At 38.9% G+C, this 19,824-nt stretch overlaps 1 protein-coding gene across 1 annotated transcript in view; it reads left to right on the top strand.

Moving 5' to 3' along the window:
• Positions 1-15,917, top strand: part of LOC122052007 (serine/threonine-protein phosphatase PP1-like) — a 32,427-nt gene extending 16,510 nt beyond the window's left edge. The window contains exon 4 of the mRNA XM_042613382.1: positions 15,690-15,917. The gene's annotated coding sequence lies outside the window, so the exon portion shown is untranslated. The remainder of the gene's footprint in view (positions 1-15,689) is intronic.
• The last annotated feature ends 3,907 nt before the right edge of the window (positions 15,918-19,824 follow it).

Below are 19,824 nucleotides of genomic sequence, written 5' to 3'. Positions count from 1 at the left end.
TATGTTATCCATTGTTTATTTCGACTTCTCAGAGGTGTTAAAATGTAATAAGAAAGAATCACCAAAATTCTCTACGTTGGGCCTGATATGTGTAACCACCCACCATTCTATCCTTACCTGACAGGGCAGACGTTACTCTTTTTCTTATCTAATTTTTTTTTGACATTCTTACTTATTATATACTGCTCAGTCCAGAGATCTACTTAAACTTGTTCCGACTGATAGGACGTGACTGGGAGCCAAGCAGAGCTGGAAGGGAGTCTAGAGCTTGTAGTGGGTCTGGGCCGTGTGGTCGTGACCGGCCGTGTAGCCTTGCCCGAGAAGGATCAAGACCTGGCCGTGTGGCGATGACTAGTCGTGTCACTTTGGCAGCGCACGACAGTGTGAGGGTCACATGACCGTGCCACCTTGGCCGAGAGGAAGAGGTGCACGGTCGTGTGAATCCACACGACCGTGTCACCTTGGCCGAGAGGGAGAGGTGCATGACTATGTGAATCCACACGATTGTGTCACCTTGGCCAAGGAGAGATGCATGACCGTGTGATTCCACTGGGCCGTGTCACCTTGGCCGAGAGGGAGAGGTGCACGACCGTGTGAATCCACACGACCGTGTCACCTTGGCCGAAGGAAGAGGTACACGACCGTGTGAACCTACACGACCGTGTCACCTTGGCCGAGAGGAAGAGGTGCACGACCGTGTGATTCCACACTGTCGTGTCACCTTGGCAGAGAGGGAGAGGGCTGAGGCCGTGTGAATCTACACAATCGTGTCACGGGCCGTGTGGGAGTCACACCCTGCTCTACAATAAGGGTTTGTTCTCCCCTTTGCACTTATCTTTACCATTCTAATTACTGCCAAACCGATAAATTCATCATAAGCAACTAGTGATAGTATTTTATGTAAAGCAGAGAAAAGAAAATACTTTAGCATCAGTTCTAACATATTCCAAGCATTCACAAGTTCCCAGATCTTTTTCCATTGTTTCGTCACACACACACAAAACACAGCTCCTGCTGCCTTCTCCTACTCAAATTTTCCTTTACCTTTATCTGCAGTATAAGGAAATGCAAATCTATAAGCGAATGCTTAGTAAGTACCATCTACTCACAAAACAAGCATTAAAACAAGAATAGACTTTTCAAAACTGCTTGAGAAAAACATAAAACTCGTACTTGACAATAATTCACGCTAAAATGCATAATTCAGAAATATATACATGACATGTATTTTTAAATAGATTTATTATGCAAAACATCAACTTAAAACTATGCTAGCAATGTAAACATGTAATGGAAACATAAGTCTTGCCATACTATAGAGTTCATCCATGCTACCCTTCATAACTCAAGTTCTCAAACTTAAGAAGACTTCTACTAAGACAAATAACGAAGTTTGAAAACTTTATATTACATAACTAGTGAAAATAATAATAAACTTGCTTGGGCCTGACATTGTACCACTTTGCGTGCATCCTTAATAAGATTCGAGGTATTTAATCCCGAACCTATCAAGGTACTACTAGGCGATCTAGGAGCCTAGGGGTGATCTATGAGCCCACCCATGGACTTTGTGTCAAGTACATGTCATTTTAAAGTAAAATACTTCTTTTTACATATCGCTTTCGCTTTCTTATACTTGCACTTGTCATTTAAATAAACACCTTATGTGCGCTTAATCCCCCACACTTATAGGGAAGCACTTTAGGCACTTTGAATATGCTTCTTAACCCCAAAATTATATGGGAAGCAATTCAAGATACTCTAAACATGCTCTTAATCCCAAAACTTCAGAGGGCATCTTACATATCATAACATGTATCTTATTTAACATGCATAAAACTTAACACAACATGAATCTTCTTTAACATGCATAAAAAAATATATCACAACATGCATTATCGAAACAACTTATAGTACAGGTGAATAGTGTTGGTTGCTACTCGAAAACCGCTCTAGTTCCCCTGTACAAAAATTTTGTACAAGCATAGAACTTTCTTAACTACTCTTGTGCTCTACTGAAGTTTAACTTGGATTGCAAATATAACTTAACATTATTAATCCAAGTTGTCATTCAGAAGTTAAATTTGGATTGGGAACGATGCTTAACATTCTTATTCCAAATTTAATCGATGTGTTCTTCTTAAGTTAAATCATATTACAGAAGTTGATCAAATATCCATTTCAAGGATTGACTTCCAGGTCAAACGTGGCAAGACGCATGACCTTCTTGGGTATGAGAGTATCCACCACTGCCTAGACAAAGCCTTTCAAAGAAATCGGATATTTAAACTTCTTAAGTAACCTATGTTTAACTACGAAGACCTCAATAGAACTACAATATTGAAACATGAAATCGAAACGAAAAATTGATTACAAAAATGATATCTAAAATCGATAATCTCTTGTGTTTGGTTTTTCAAGATCTATACAAAAGATGAACTAGTTATGATGCGGAAACTAATAACTAGTTATACCTCTTGTAACTTATAGACTTCTTGATCTTCTATTGTATTCCTCTTCTTATCTCAGACATCGTGTGGACGACGATCTACCAAGATGAGAATCCACCCAAGCCTTCTTCTTCCTTTCAAGTTTTGGCCACCAACTTTCTCCAAGAGATGATGAAATTCGGCCACCAACTTTCCTCCAAACGATGCTAGACAAGAGAACCTCCTTCTCTTCTTCTTCTCCTTCAAGCAACCGACCATCAATGGATCTCCACACCAATATGCCACCGACCACCAAGAGGAAAAACAAATGAGAAGAGAGAGAGTAAGGGCCGACCACCACCAAGGAAGAGAGGGGAGGAATAGAAGATGTATTGTTGTTAGGTGAGGTACCTCTACCCTCTCTTTTATATTCCTTGGTTTTGACAAATAAGGAAAGTTTTAAACATAATTAAAACTTCTTTATATTCTTTGCCAATGACTAAAAAAGAAAGTTTTAAAACAAAAAAAAAAAATTAGAACTTCCTTTTCTTCTTGTCATGGCCGACCACATGCTTGTTCTCCAAGTAAGGAAAAATTTTAAACAAAAATTAAAATTTCTCTTTTAAAAATCCCTTTTGTGGATAGTTCTAAAAGGAATGTTTTATAAATTAAAATTTCTCTTTTAAATCCTTTTATGGATATCTATAAAAGATAAGATTTAAAATAAAACATGCTTTCAAGAAAGGAAAGTTTTATCAAAAAATTAAAATCTTTCTTTCACATTATAGATAACTACAAATAAGGAAATATTCCAAATATCTCTTTTATTCCTTTGTAGAAAGGTATAAAAGGAAAGATTTTAAAATTTTAAAACTTTCTTTTAAAACCAATGTAAAAGGAAAGTTTTCAATAAAATAAAAATCTCCTTTTATGATCGATCTAAAAAAAGAAAGTTTTATATTAAAATCATCCTTTTAAATCCTTTTAATGGATCTCTATAAAAGAAAAGATTTTATAAAATAAAACTTTCTTTTGAATTCAATGTGGCCGACCGCCCTTGCTTGGGCTCCAAGCTAGGGCCGACCACAATTTGAACCCATCTAACATTGGTTTGGCCGGTCCTAGCTTGGGCTCCAAGCTTGGCTTGGCTGACCACCTTAAGGTGGGTAAGATGTTGGGTTTGTGTGGATATAAGACTTTATAAATAAGAGGGTACAATAGGGACCGAGGGGAGGAAATGGTTTTGGTCTCCCGATGAGCTTGAGCTTTTCGTGTTCACCCCGAATACCTAACTCAAGTTCATCAATAATATCTCATTCCTCTAAAGAGTTATTATTGCACTATCACACCAATCCCATATTACTATATGAGTTCCTTCTTATCATGAGTGTGTTATTCTCCCTGTGTTTAAGATATTAAATGTCCACTAATTAAATGAGTTACTGACAACTCACTTAATTAATATCTAGCTCCAATAGTAGTACCACTTAACCTTATCGTCATGTCGGACTAAGTCCACCTGCAGAGTTTATATGACAATCCTTATGAGCTCCTCAAGGGGATATCATCAACCTAGATTACTATGACACCGTTTCATTCTATAATCAACAACACACCATATAAATAATATCATTTTCTAACTTATCGGGTTTATTGTTTTAACGAGCTAAATTTCACCCTTTGATAAATCAAAGAAATAAATACTAAGTATATGTGCTTGTTATTTTATCATGATTAAGAGTACACACTTCCATAATAACAGAGATATTGTTCTTTTATATAGTCAGTATAAAAAGATACTACCTCAATTGGTCATGCTTAGTACACTCATAGTGTATTAGTGTAATTTATTAGTCAAGATAAATTAATACCTAATTACACTACAACCACTCCAATGGTTTGCCCCATTCCATCTTGGTTGTGAGCAACTGTTTATAATTTATAAGGATCTGATAACATGATCTTCTGTGTGTCTCCTCACACCAAGTTATCTACAATATAAATTAAATGGATAACTACACTTAGTATAAATGTAGGCATTTGACCAATGTGATTCTTATATGTTTATACAAAAAGCTAGACTTTTAGTATACACTCTAACAAGTAGTACTTACATCCTTTCGCTAGATCTTACTATTATAGGGTGTAAGGAAGCCAATCCTCTCTTGCACGTCTTAATCTCCAAGACACCCTTCCTGCATGTCTTAGACTCTCCTATTGAAGAACTTAAAACCTCGGAACCCTAGGGTTATTGGCCGAAAACTTAGAAGAGGGAAGAGGAGATTTCGGCTAGGGAGGAGAAGAGTGTTGGTGCAATCAACCTAGGTTTTGATCGGTATGATCATAGTTTTGATGTGTGTGTCAAAGAGTTTAAGTTAGGTTCACTCTTGTATTTGATATGTGTATTTGAGTTGTGCAGGTTTGTATGATACACATGCGACTCAAGTTAATGGTTTCAGGTCCGGTGAAGGATGAAGCATCCGAGGGACCGTGGACAAGGCAGCGAGGACAAGGGCCGAGGGAAGCGACTTCGAGGCATACAGGAAGGATGACATTGGGGACGAGCCGCGGGCTTGAATGCATCCGAGGGACGAGAGCCAAAAGAAGTAGGCTTGAAGGCAAGAGGTTAAAGCTGCAAAGGATGCGTCAAATGAGTCGTAATGGTGAGGGTACGAGTGCATGAGAAATTGTACTCGGAGTAAAATCCTAATTTTAGGGTTTTACTGTAGCAGTACTATAGCAGTCGACTGCATGTTTTAGCAGTCGACTAGTGCAGTCGACCGCGCAATCGACTGGGTGCGAAAAGAATGGTTCTGTTCGTTCGGTCAGTGTGGATCAGTCGACTGCATGTTTTAGCAGTCGACTGCACCAGTGACTGCATGTTTTAGCAGTCGCTGGTAATTGACCGTTGCCCAATCGATTGATGGGTTTGCAGTCGACTGGTGTCGAGATGAGTTGATATGATGATCAACTCTCTCTTCTTATTTATAGGAATCTTTGTGGTTTGAAGGAGGTTACTCATGCTTATTGAATAACTCTTAGTCCTTGTCCAAAGCTTTCAAGCCATATTCTCTTCCTCCTAAACCTAAGTTCATCTTGTAAGAGGAAGAGAGCCTTGTGAGAGGTTTGCACCACCAAGAAGGAGTTAGAGCTAGCCGGAGAATGCTGGGGATTGATCCACCGAAGGATCAAGGGTTCCTCCACCTTAAGGACACGCCGTGGAGTAGGAGAAAGCAATCTCCGAACCACGTAAAAGATTTGTGTTAGCGTTTGCTCTTACTTGTTTATTTTCATTGCTTTAGTTTTCGTATTCCGCTTGCGTAACTAACCTTGTAGAGAAGAATCGAAATTGGGGGTGACTTAGCTATCCAACCTCCCTTCTAGCCGGCCACCGATCCCTTACAAGTGGTATCAGAGCAAGGACGCTCTTCAACGGACTAATCGCTAAGAAGAGCACTTCATCAAAATAGCCGGCTCAAATATTCATCCACCCAAATTCGAAGGAGACTTCTCTTGGTGGAAGAAGAAAATAGAGGTATTTTTCAATACCGATTTTGACATTATGCTAATCATGAAAAGTTATTTTGAAGAGCCCAAGGATGAACGCAATGAGACAATCGACATAACAAGATGGACCAAAAGGCAAAAAGAAGAGCATCTAGTAAATTTCAAGGCAATGCATCACCTACTACATGTTCTTCCACAACAAGAAGTAACAAGAATTGGAAACTATATAAGTGCCAAAGACTTGTGGGAAAAGCTAGTGGAGCTTCATGAAGGGACATCAGAAGCAAAATTGACAAAAAAAGACCTCCTTCGAACTCAACTCAACAATATCAAGCTTGAGAAAGAAGAAAAGGTATCAATTTTACATTCTAGAATTAAGGAAATTATTAATGGACTAACAAGTGTATGTGAGACACTTTCAAATCGAGACATGATGATGAAAGCCCTAAATGCTTTCTCAAGAACCATAACTTGGAGCTCATTGTAGATTCATACTACATTTCAAAGGACCTAGAGAAATCCTCTTTAGATGAACTCTTCTCAACAATGGAGCTTCACGAAATAAGAGTTGAAGGATTAGATGGAGAAGCTCATAGATCAAGAGGAGTAGCCCTTGTGGCAAACAAGGGAAAGGGAAAGAAGAAGAAATCTTCATCACCACCATCTTCCGACTCCGAAGAATCAAGTGCCTCAATGGATAGCGATCAAGAGACATATATGGTAAGGAAGATGAGAAAGACATTTAAATCTTTTTCTTCTAACAAATCTCGTGCTTGGAAAAGTTCTAGAAGCAAAAGTAGGACAAGGAACATCATTTGTTATAATTGTTAAGGAGAAGGACACATAAGAGATGATTGTCCTCTCTTGAAGAAGAAGGAAGGGAAGAAGAAGGAGGAGAAGAAGACAAAAGAAAAAGGGAAGAAGGCTCAAAACCTAAAAGCAACATGAGATGATCCATAATCATCATCGGAGGAAGAAGAGCACCATGTAGTCAATTTTGCTCTAATGGGAATTGATGATGTAGCGTCCACCTCATCTGAAAATGAAGAGGGAAAGAGCTCAAGTGAAGATGAAGAAGGGAGCTCAAGTGAAGGGGGAGATCAAACATCGGATTCGGACGTCTTGGTAAGTGAGGTATATAATCTTCCTCCTCATGTCTTAATTAAGATCATTAAAAGTACAAATGATGATTTGTTCAAGGCAAAAAGGAAAAATAAAACCTTGTAAAATGACATTTGCATGCTTAAAGAAAAATTAGAATCCATGTCTATTAGGGATGATGATATACATGCTTCTTCTACTAATCCAAATGATTCATGTTTAGAAGAAGAAAATAAAGCTTTAAGGGAAAAGGTAGAATACCTTACTAATGCCCTTAGAAAATTTGAAATTGGCTCTAAAACCCTAAACATGATCATTGGGAGCCAAAGGGCAAGTTTTAAGAAAAATGGGTTAGGATACAATGAACCCAACAATGATAAGACCTACCATTGTCTACTTGCTAGGGGGCAATCAAAAACCAAGACCATAGATAGAAGAAAATGGATCCCCAAGGAATATTTGGTTAACCCAATTAGAAAGAATTTCTATTGGGTGCCAAAATCAATCTTCAAGGGTTAGAGGATTTTAGGTCAAGTCAACCATAAGAAATAATTATTCAAATATTTGAAAGATGGTTGACTTGAGACCTTAAGGGGGAGCACTTAGCCTTGATAGAAAGTCATGATCAAGGGGGGCTAAGTAGATGTTACCATTATACCTTATCTCACAATGACTTGTATGATTTTCCAACCATAAATATGAGATAATGAGATGATACTAATAATTCACTTATGCTTTGACATTTTGATGAGTTATGTGATGTATCAATTTTTAGTGATCATAGGCCAACTATGGGGAAAGTAAATGTTTAATTAATGGACATCTTGCCCATAGATCATAGTTGGACATTTCAAATGTTTGGAAAACAATTCTATGTTTTATTTACAGTGGATAGTTATTTTGAAACATATGAATTCAAAACTAGGGTTTAATTTGATATAAACTTGAGTATTTTTCAAGGTGTTTGAGTTTTTATCAAAACTTCAAAAATATGATGAATTTTCATGGAAGCATATTTTTCCTTGTTAAAGAACATTATAAGAAATATGTGTTCAAAATTTCATGATTTTTCGAATTTTCTAGAATTTTTTATGCATTTCTGAAGTTGACTTCGGAAAGCTGAAATTTAGCCTAGTAATGTGCCAATCGATTGCAATAGATGGCAGTCGACTGGTACCTGTTTTCCAGCACCTCAAGAGCTTATTTTGGATATTTTTAAGTCCACATTGATACCATAGTATGTGTGTATGTTTGGTACAATTTTTGATAGTGTCAAAGGGGGAGAAATGTGAAGGTTTAAGTTAGAAACCTAACTATGTGCAACTATGTGTTATGGTTGAGAGAATATGTTAAGGGGGAGCTTGAATATTATGTTTCATGTTTACATATTGCTTCTAATTTTCATGTTGATATTTATGCCTAACTTAAACATATTGCCACACATCAAAAAAGGGGAGATTGTTGGTGCAATCAACCTAGGTTTTGATCGGTATGATCATAATTTTGATGTGTGTGTCAAAGAGTTTAAGTTAGGTTCACCTTTATATTTGATATGTGTATTTGAGTTGTGCAGGTTTGCAGGATACACATGTGACTCAGGTTAATGGTTTTGGGTCCGGTGAAGGATGAAACATCCGAGGGACCGTGGACAAGGCAGTGAGGACAAGGGCCGAGGGAAGCGACTTCGAGACATACAGGAAGGATGACATTGGGGACGAGCCATGGGTTTGAATGCATTCGAGGGACGAGAGCCAAAGGAAGTAGGCTTGAAGGCAAGAGGTTAAAGCTGCAAAGGAAGCGTCAAATGAGTCGTAAGGGTGAGGGTACGAGTGCATGAGAAATTGTATTCGGAGTAAAATCCTAGTTTTAGGGTTTTACTGTAGCAGTACTGTAGCAGTCGACTGCATGTTTTAGCAGTCGACCGCGCAGTCGACTAGATGCGAACATAATGGTTCTGTTCTTTCGATCAGTGTGGATCAGCCGACTGTATGTTTTAGCAGTCGACTACATCAGTCGACTGCATGTTTTAGCAGTCGACTGGTAAATGACCGTCGGCATACTGTTGGTGCTGCGAAGTAGCCGTTGGCTACCTCCAACGGTAACACCAGTCGACTGATGGTTTTGCCAGTCGACTGGTGTCGAGATGAGTTGATATGATGATCAACTCTCCCCTCTTATTTATAGGAAGTTTTGGGGCTTGAAGGAGGTTACTCATGCTTATTGAATAACTCCTAGTCCTTGTCCAAAGCTTCCAAGCCATATTCTCTTCCTTCTAAACCTAAGTTCATCTTGTAAGAGGAAGAGAGCCTTGTGAGAGGTTTGCTTCACCGAGAAGGAGTAAGAGCTAGCCGGAAATTGCTGGGGATTGATCCACTGAGGGATCAAGGGTTCGTCCACCTCAAGGACACGCCGTGGAGTAGGAGCAAGCAATCTCCGAACCACGTAAAGGATTTGTGTTAGCGTTTGCTCTTACTTGTTTATTTTCATTGCTTTAGTTTTCGTATTCCGCTTGCGTAACTAACCTTGTAGAGAAGAATCGAAATTAGGGGTGACCTAACTATCCAACCTCCCTTCTAGCCGGCCACCGATCCCTTACAAAGAGGAAATGAAAAGTTAGGTTTTCTTTTATTCCCTTCTCTTTTTATACTAAGTGGAAGTTGAAGCATCTGTTCACCCATAAACAACATATAATGAATAGTTTCTTATTTTCAATGTGATGCTTTACCACCACCCTAATGGTTACTTAAACCAATCTTAAATCAAGGGTCTAGGGTTCAAATCCCAACTTGGGTTGTTTATATATATATATTTTTATTTCTTTTCTCTTCTTCTATTTCTTTTTGCTCTTTTGGAGGAAAGGAAATTTACGATTGTTACAATATGGAATCGGACCCAATGTGTGCCTGATATGGAATGATATCAGACCCAACATAGAGAATTTTGGCGATTCTTCCTTATTACATTTTAACATCTCTGGAAAATAGAAATAAACAATGGATAGCATATTTGAACTCCTTGCAACCTCAGAAATCCACAAGAACTGAAATGGGTGCAATTGGAGCTCTCTAGGTCCAACAGTGGATTTCGACCAAAATTCACTAATGGACCTAGAGAGTTATGATTGCACTCATTTCAGTTCTTGTGGATTTCTGAGATTGCAAGGAGTTCAAATATGCTATCCATTGTTTATTTTGGCTTCTCAAAGGCGTTAAAATGTAATAAGGAAGAATCGTTAAAATTTTCCACGTTGGGTCTGATATGGAATGTAGTAAGAAGCCTTCGAGCCAGTATTAAATGGGTTTGAGATCGACTCGAATATTAAACGAGCCGGCTCAAGCTCGGCTTGAGCTCGGTTAACTCCGAGCTCGAGTCGAGCTTTGATCGAACGGTTTACGAGCGATTTGATTCATTTAACCTCCTAATTCACAATAAAAACGTTATATTGGAGTTTAGTTGACTGAATGAGTTAAGTTGATTGATTAGTTGACTGAAGTTTTGTTTGAGTTTTATAAATAAGATTGTTCGGAGTTGATCTTATCTAATTGAGTTGATTGGTTGGTATTTTGCCGATTAGAATGCATTTGAGTCGATTGGAATGGTGTTTAGTTAACAATACAATAATTGACAACTAAGAATTTTATAATCAATATTTCAGTCGATTAATGAGGATTTGAGTCAACTAAAATTAAATAAAATTGTTAATTGGAGCTTATCCAAGTACAATTTAGAAGCTAGAAATAGAGAGCTCAAAGCAGAAGAACAAAACTATTATTCTAAGGTTTAAGGTTTAAGGTTTATACCTTTAATAATCTTTTTTTTTTTAACTATTAATTTTATGTTTTCATGATTTTCTTCCAGAGTCATACGTCGTTGGAATAGGGAGTTTAAAATCACGTTGGATCTATTGAGTTAATGCTTTAATTTTTGTGTTCTTTATTGTTCTTATTCTTTTTAAAAGTTTGTTTTTTTTAAAAAAAAATTCATGTCAAATTCTCTAGTCATCATGGATCCTTACATAAGATTAGTATCAGATCGACGGTGCTTTTGGAAGACTAATTGACAATGAAGCAAATGGTCAAATAACATTATGTGCCACCAAATGTCAAGGTAAAATTTTAATGAAGATATTTTTTTACAATCGACTTTGAAATAACATTATCTTTAGAAAATGATTTTGATCTTCACAAAGAATGGAGAAGTCGTGGTTAGAAGTCGGATAAAAGTGTTGATGCAAGAAGTACCATATAATTAAACATGAGTTATGAGTTTTGATGTTGATAAAGGTTTAAAATTAAATTTTATTAAGTGTGGTTAATTGTGCAGCTAGCTTAAGAAGAAAAGCTTTAGTAAATTAAGCTGACTAGATACTAGGTAAATAAAAGTCCTAGTAGGTGAGTTGAATTAGATATTAGATAGTGGAAGTCTTAACTGATTAAAGACACCAAGCATGGAAGTCTAGTTGGGTAAGTGCACTGGACATCTAATAAAGTAGATTCGATGAGTTAGCAAGGACTAGATTGTAGGATTGGAAAGAACATGAGATGGGAGGGTGGGAAATCGATTGGTGCAATCGATTTCAGGATTTTAATATTTGTTTGATAATATATTTAATGGAGTTTAGTCAAGTCAAGGTTGACTAGATGACTAGCAAGGATGAGAAGTCTACCAAGGGAAGTTCTAACTATGATTAAGCAAATGAAGTCCTAGTCGTGGCTATATTAGGGAAATATCAGCAGATTGTTGAAATCAGGTAGGATTAGGTAGGTCTAGAGGACCTAATATCGAATTCTTGGCGGGCTAATCCGATGCTGAGTCATGGCGAGTGAAGCTAGGTAGTGAAAACCCTCGGGAGAGGTAACCCTAGGTCCTCGTGAATGAAGCCAGGTGGTGAAAATCTTACGGGGAGGTAACCCTAGGTCTTGGTGAGTGAAGCCATGTGGAGAAAACTCTAGAGGGAGGTAATCTTATGTAACGAAAAGTCTTCGAGAAGTAAACTCCAAGCAAGATTGATCGAAAGGTTTTCAGTCTACCGTCGCGGTCCACTGGACCAACGAATCTTGGTAAATCTAAGTTTAATTTTACTATAGTATTTTGCATTACTATTGTTGTTGTTGGCTGTCTGAATGGATCAGGCGATCAGACATTGAGCAGAGAAAGTCCAATCATGTCTGGAGGATCAAATGTTTGGTACGTAGGTTGAGATAAGCAACTGGAGTGGAGTGACGGGGAGGTCGTGTCTCGGGAAGAGACAAATCCTAGGTCACTGATCCAACTAAAGAAATCGAGAGATTTCTAAGTTGAGATCATGACTAATCTTGCTATCTTTTCTTACTCAGGCAACATTATATTATTGTGCTAACTTTGTATTGTAGTGATATTTTGATAATATGGAACTAACACTGTTTTACAGAAACCGATGGGATTAGTCAATTGAACAGGAGGTTCAGTCGATCTAACCTAGCTGATGGGGCAAGGTTCAGTTTGCGTAGAGTAGACTAGGAAGTCAGGCAGATCGATTGACCGAACCCAGTGATCGATCGACTGAACCTAATTTGGTAACATAGTAGTAGATTTAATCTCGGAAAAAGTTGGAAATCAGAGGGATCGATCGACCGATCAAGGTGATCAGTCGACCAAACAATAAATGCTATTAATGACGTGAGGATTAGATCTCGGCAAAGAAGGAAGTGTGCAGGATTTGTCGACTAATAGGGAGATCGGTCGATTGAAAGGATTAGTCTACCGAAGACTTTTTCAGTTGACCGAATGCTGCTTATAAAAATGTCCCTTGAGCTCCGAGCCAGAACAACTCTTGTACAACTTTATGTTCCTCACTGTTCACACTGCTACTGCTCTACGCTTCAATTCCACATGCAAGCTACAACACCTAGAAGCTCCTGTAACGATCCAATTTTCCCTATTTCAAGTTCTAAATGTCCTTAAAAATATTTGGAAATGCTTTTAAAATATTCTAGAGATTTTTAGAAATTTTTAGAGTATTTTTATGCAATTTTTGGAGGTCGTTTGGTATTTTTACTAAACGAAAGAAGTTTCGACAAAAAAAAACGTTCAAGTTCAAGCCAAGATTCGAACCGTGGACCTCGGACCTGAACGGAACCTTAACCGAATCCGACCAGCCAACTAGTCCACGCCCTTTTTGTGAACATATATGGAACGGAATATATATAAGCAGTAGTTAGGAATATTTTAAATAAAATGGGAATAAAACGCTCGGATAAGGATTCAAAACCACGACCTTTGACTTGGCCAAATCGTGGTTGACCAAGTGTGCTAGCGGGCGTTTCTTATTAAAGAAGAAGAAATATTCTATTTAAGCAGTAATTAATGAATAGGGAATAAATAGGAAGAAAAATGGTTGCAGTCGAGACTCGAACCCGCGAGCTGCGCCTTAAGCAGAACGCAGCCAACCAATTGTGCCAGCGGGTTTTGTTAATTAGGGAAAGGGTGAATAATATTTAAGGTATAGTTGATAACAGGAAATACCTAAGTTAAGAGAGGACTTAAGTTTCTCCCGTGACCTAAAACCTGAAATCTTTTCTCCTCTCCCGACGACGTTTTTCTTCTCGCGGCGGAAACGAAGAAGCAGGCCTAGGTCTTCACTCCGGTGGTCGGCGAGGCACTCTTTCCGAAAGAGCTTCACGGAATCGGGATCACCTCGGCAAGGAGCGCCGTGAGCACGAGGGAGAAGCCGAGATCTCCATCGCTCCGGAACCCTAGACTCTTCCTCTTCTCGGTTGTAAGTCCAAGAACTCTCTGTAAGTACTACTCACCTGTGGTAGGAGTTGCTCCGAATTTGTTTGGATGTTTTCTTGTATCTCTTGAATTTGAAGCATGCTGTACAGATTTTTCCTACTTGTGCTTGCTGCCATGAGATTGTTCTATGCCATGTAGTGCTGTTCGGTTTTAATTTAGGGGTAGCTGTGAGTTTATGTCCCCTTTCCTATTGTTTAGCAGTGATCATTGGTATTTAAGGTTTAAAACAATGAAGTTTTGGTACTTCCTGTGCTTGCTGCCGTGAACCTTAAAGAAAGGAGAGGGATTGGTTTTGTGGTCACTGGAATGGATGCTGTTGGGTAGCCTTTTGGTTTCTTTTGCTTGCTTACCGTGGTACTGAACAAGAGGATGTTTGGCTTTCCGTTTGTATTGTAGTGGCATGAATAACCTATGTCTTAGGAGAAGTTTTGCAGATTCTAGTTTTTGTTCGTGCTAAGAATTTGGAATGAAAATAAATTTTATATGGGATTTAAAACTCCAGAAGGTTTAAATTTCAGTTTGTTAAGCATCCAGTTTCAGTTGTTAAACTATTCAATTCCAATTAGTTGATTTCGGCAACTTAGATACTTTCAGTCATAGTTTTCTTGCTATGCGATGGGTACGAACAGCTGTACATAGTGACCATTGTAGCTTAGCTTTCCTTGTTAATTCCATGAACATGATTAGCTTTAAGTTTAGTATTTTAACCTTGATTTCCATGAGTTCCGAATAGGAACAGCTTCTGTTCCTTTTAGCATGCAGTTTGTAGTTTTCCTTGTTGTACCATGTTATTTTTTGGTACTTTAGTTTAGTATGGCATGCAAATTTTATTTAGTTAGGATGAGTTTAGCATTTTCCTTGTTACTCAGAAGGGCAAGAACAACCTTTTTTTAGTTAGAATAGGTTTAGTATTTTCCTTGCTACTCAGAAAGGCAAGAACAACCTTCATTTAAAGTATGTAGTGTTAGTTTCTTGAATTTCTTGAACATGAACAGCTATTAAGCTTATCTTATAGTTTTATTTGCTTGCTGTATTTTTATAGCATGCTCAGTTAGTTGCAATTCTCTACTTATTAGATACACTTGCAGTATTTGAATAGCATGAGCAGTATTGAATTATAATTTAGTTTCTAGTTTCTTGTTTTAATACATATACATATATATGCTAGATAGCTTTTAATAGCTCTTTAATCTGAAGTATATAGTTAGTTGTTTTTGCTATTTTAATAAGATGAATAGCCATGTCTTTTAGTGGAATAATTATGTGCCCTATTAAACCTTTTGAGGATTATGGGTAACTACAAGTAAGAAAAATACCAATGTCTAGTTAGAAAAGATAACAAGTAAATTAAAGTAAGAGGCTAGTACCCGACTTCCGAGGTTGTCGTTAAACAAATCCGAGGTCTTGGCCTTGGTAAGATCGAGGTCTTTATCCTCATAGGACTGGAGGTTCGCTACCACAGTCACTATTAGAGAGCGCGCATAAGATGGTACTAAGCCTGGGCCCAAGAAAGAAAAGAAGAGAGTTAAATCTTAATTTCAAGTATAAGGCTATAAGTAAATGAAACAAGTATCACCTATGTTTAGAATCAGTAAAGTTCAGCTCTTATAATGCTAAGCATACAGTGTTAGTTTTCATTGCTTTCCTTATGAGTTTATTGAGCATGATTAGCTTTATTTCCAGCATGCTGATTTATTCTTGCATATCATGAGTATGCAGTTTATTTTAGTGCTTTGCTATTAGATGAGCATGTTTAGCTTTTCTTTTTAGCATTTCAGTTTCAGTATCCTTTGCATCTTATGCACTTTCGAGTTTTTGTGAGATAGCTTAGTACTTACTAAGCGTTTCGCTTATAGATTTATTTTCCTCCTACTGCAGATAAAGGAAAAGCTAAAGTATACGAAGGAAGGTGACAAGGAGATGCATGAGGGGCGTGTGATGTCTGGACTATGGGAGAGATCTGGGAACATTATTAAGTTATTTTGAGTTTTGGTGAAAACATTTGAGACTGTATCATTTATTCTAGGTCCTTGAGATTATCTTTGGGTTCTAGATTGCATGCTTTGATGTAATTGTTAGTAAGTTAGTACTTTGATGCTTTCTTGAGTTATAGTTCTGATATGTTTCTGTTAGTATAGTTATGTTATAAATGCATGTGATGTATGTATTGGATTTTAGTCCGCCGAACAGTAGATACTCTGTCGGAATTTTAAGTTTTCTAGAAACATTTAGTACAGCTTACTACACTAGTTGTTTTAAGATTACTGCGTGAGTTGTTTGATATATGTTCCAGCCGCCTGTGGCTGATGTATATAGTGTTTGTATCTCAGTTTAAGGTCACCGGTACAGGGGAGTTTCTGTCGAAATTTTTCGGTAGGGATTCCTCGTGGTTTCGATTACACTGGTTAAGTAGAGTTAGTAGTTAAGTAACGGTCATCCTTAGAGTGTAGTAGTAGTAGTAAAAGGGTGGTCGTTACAGTTGGTATCAGAGCAGGTCTCATTCTCCAGCATCACATACATCAGCATCAACCTTGCCATCTTCAAGTAAGAAAGTATTTAAGTTCTTTCTTTTATTGCATTCTTTATTATTAGCTGCAGTACAGAGTATTTTCTTATGAGTGCTTAAGTAAGATAGAAGTTTTTGTTTCTTGTTTCTTTATTCATATACAAATATGTATGTTTAGAAAGGGTAGAGAAAATATCAAGTCTTCTTCTTTGTATAATTAGATGGCAAGAAGAGAACATCCCCGTACCGTTCGTACTAAGAACCAAGATCAGGAGAACGAAGAGCTTTGATCAACTGAGCCCAATCTCTCTGAAGTTGTTGCCCAATTCCAGAGACAAGTAGTAGAGCATCAACAAGTGATTGCCAACTTGATGACCAATCAACAGCCAGTTCCTCCCACTTTCCCCCCAACCATCAATGTGGAGACCCCAGTGGTGACTGAAGTCCCATCAGCTGCCCTGGAAGTCGCCACAGCACCTAGGAGACAAGAAGCATACCTCATATAGTGGCTGAAACTGAAACCAGAGAGCTTCTCAAGCACTACTGAGCCCTGGGATGCCCAGGCTTGGTTCAAAACACTGGAGAGCACAATGGATTTTCTTGACTGGCCAGAAGTCGAGAAGATCAAGTGCGCCTCTTTCTGCCTGTCAGGAGATGCTCGAATGTGGTGGGAGAGGATAAAGACCAAGAGGGCAGCCAATCAGATGAGCTGGGCTGATTTCCAGTCAGAGTTTTATGAAGAGTACTTCCACCTACAGATCACCAACAAGCACTATGAGGAATTTATAGAGTTCAAACAAGGTGACCTAACAGTGGAAGAAGTAGTCAAGAAGTTCAACAGACTAGCTCATCTTTGCCCAGAGCTAGTAAGTACATAGAAGGAGAGAGTCAGACTGTTGCTCAGAATGTTGAGACCACAGATAGCACTGAATGTGAGTAGTGGAGCTCACTGGCCCTAGACTGGTGAAGAGTTGATCGGTAGGGCATTAATTGCTGAGCACTACCTGAACGACATCAAGGCGCAACGAGCGCAGCACAAGCCAGTGAAGATAGAGGGAAAGACAGTGGGGAGCCAGAAATCCCAGCCAAGTAAACAGAACTGGAAAGGCAAGGGCAGTAAAAGAAAGCAGTGGAACTCAGGAAGTAACCAGAAGGGAGGACCAGCAAACAAGCAGACCAAGTTCCCTCCCTGTCCCAAATGTGGGAGAATGCATCCAGGAGCTTGTCTTTTGGGTAAGACTGGATGTTATTCCTGTGGTCAGGAAGGACACATGGCTAAGGAATGTCCTAACAAGCTCAAAGCACCTCAGCCACAGCCAGTGCAATCTGGAGGCAAGCCAGCACAGTTATATCACATGGAAGCAGCATTAGAGGGACCCTATATCAGTCAGGGAAGGTTGGAAGCTCCACTAGTTCCAGCCTTTGATAGTGCCAGAGTATTCTCCCTCACCAAAGAAGAAGCTGCTAGTGTCTCTACTGTTGTAACAGGTCAAGTAGTTATTTTTCAGCATTTAGCTACTGCACTATTTGATACTGGAGCGACCCATTCTTTTGTATCAGTGCCCTTTGCCAAAGAATTACAGGTACCTACAAAAGTATGAACTCTAAGTTCCTGACGACCCTACCTTCTGGGGAAGTCATGGAATCCAACCAGTGGCTTCGGGCTGTACCAGTCAGAATTGTAGACCGAGAGCTATACGTTAACCTGGTAGTCCTCGCCATGCAGGATTTCGATACCATTTTGGGTATGGACTTCCTCAACAAGTACAGTGCTTCAGTGGACTGCCGCAGAAGGAAAGTAATCTTCAGTCCAGAGGGTGAACCACCTTTTGAATTCACGGGAGTGCCAAGGAAGAAGACCCAGAAACTTCTCTCTTCTCTAGCAGCTCACCAGATGTTAGCTAAAGGGTGTGCTGGTTTACTTACATTCATTGTGAGTACAGAAGAACAAGAAAGATCCAAGCAGGAGAAAGTTCAGATAGTCTGCGAGTATCCAGAGGTATTTCCAGAAGAGCTACCTGGACTATCTCCCAACAGAGAAGTGGAGCCAATTTCAAAAGCTCTATACCGCATGTCTCTAGCGGAGCTGAAAGAGTTGCAAGAACAACTTCAGGAGCTACTTGACAAAGGCTTCATCCGCCCTAGTCACTCACCTTGGGGAGCTCCTGTGTTGTTCGTTAAGAAGATAGACGGATCCATGCTAATGTGCATAGATTTGAGAGCGCTGAGCAAAGTAGCAGTTAAGGACAAGTACCCTCATTCCAGAATAGATGATCTATATGATCAGCTAAAAAGGGCAATAGTGTTATCAAAAATAGACCTGCGCTTTGGGCATCATCAGTTGAAAGTGAAAGAAAGTGATACATCCAGAACAGTTTCCAGGACCATATCTAGACACTACAAATTTGTAATCATGCCTTTTGGAGTGACTAATGCACCTGCAGTCTTCAGGGACATAATGAACAGAGTGTTCAGAGAATACCTTGACAAGTTTGTTATTGTGTTCATCGACGACAATCTAGTCTATTCCAGAACCTCAGAGGTGCATGACATGCACTTGAGAATAGTATTGCAGACCCTTCAGCAAAAGCAGCTGTATGCTAAATTCTCAAAGTGTGAGTTCTGGTTAAATCAGGTGGCGTTTTTAGGTCACATTATTTCTAAAGAAGGTATCCAAGTAGATCCAGCCAAAATAGAAGCGGTTAACAACTGGAGTAGACCCAAGAATGCCAGGGAGATCAGAAGCTTCCTTGGTTTAGCTGGGTACTACAGGAAATTCGTGGAGGACTTTTCCAAGATAGCCTCTCCACTGACAGCCCTGACCAGAAAGAACAAGAAGTTTGAGTGGTCAGACAAATGTGAACAAAGTTTCCAAGAGCTGAAGAGAAGACTGACCAGTGCTTCCATTCTAACTGTTCCAGAAAGTGATAAGAGCCTTGACATCTATAGTGATGCTTCCAAGATGGGCCTAGGAGCTGTACTCATGCAAGAAGGAAAAGTTATAGCTTATGCTTCCAGACAACTCAAAGATTATGAGAAGAATTACCCCACTCATGATCTTGAGCTGGCAGCTGTGGTCTTTGCACTGAAACTCTGGCGACACTACTTGTATGGAGTCCAGTGCAGAATCTTCACAATCCATCAAAGTCTTAAGTACTTCTTCACTCAGAAGGACTTAAACATGAGACAGCGTAGGTGGCTAGAGTTGGTCAAAGATTATGACTGTGAAATCCTCTATCACCTAAGCAAAGCTAACAAAGTGGCAGATGCACTAAGCAGAAAATCCAGTGCATCCCTGATGTCCTTGTCATCATTAGCCCTGCCACTGCAGAAGGAGTTGTCAGATTTTGGAATGAAAATTATTTATGGGCAACTCTCTGCATTGACCTTAGAGTCTACCTTGCTTGAGGATATACAGAGAAAGCAAAGTGAAGATCCAGATATCCAGAAGATCAAGCAAGGGATACAAAAAGAAGAAGATACAGATTTTCAAGTATCAGACAGTGG

The sequence above is a fragment of the Zingiber officinale genome, chromosome 3A (genome assembly GCF_018446385.1).
Source record: "Zingiber officinale cultivar Zhangliang chromosome 3A, Zo_v1.1, whole genome shotgun sequence".
Classification (NCBI taxonomy): Eukaryota; Viridiplantae; Streptophyta; class Magnoliopsida; order Zingiberales; family Zingiberaceae; genus Zingiber; species Zingiber officinale.
The sequence above is the reverse complement of the archived record's forward strand: the minus strand, read 5'-3'. Positions and strand labels throughout refer to the sequence as shown.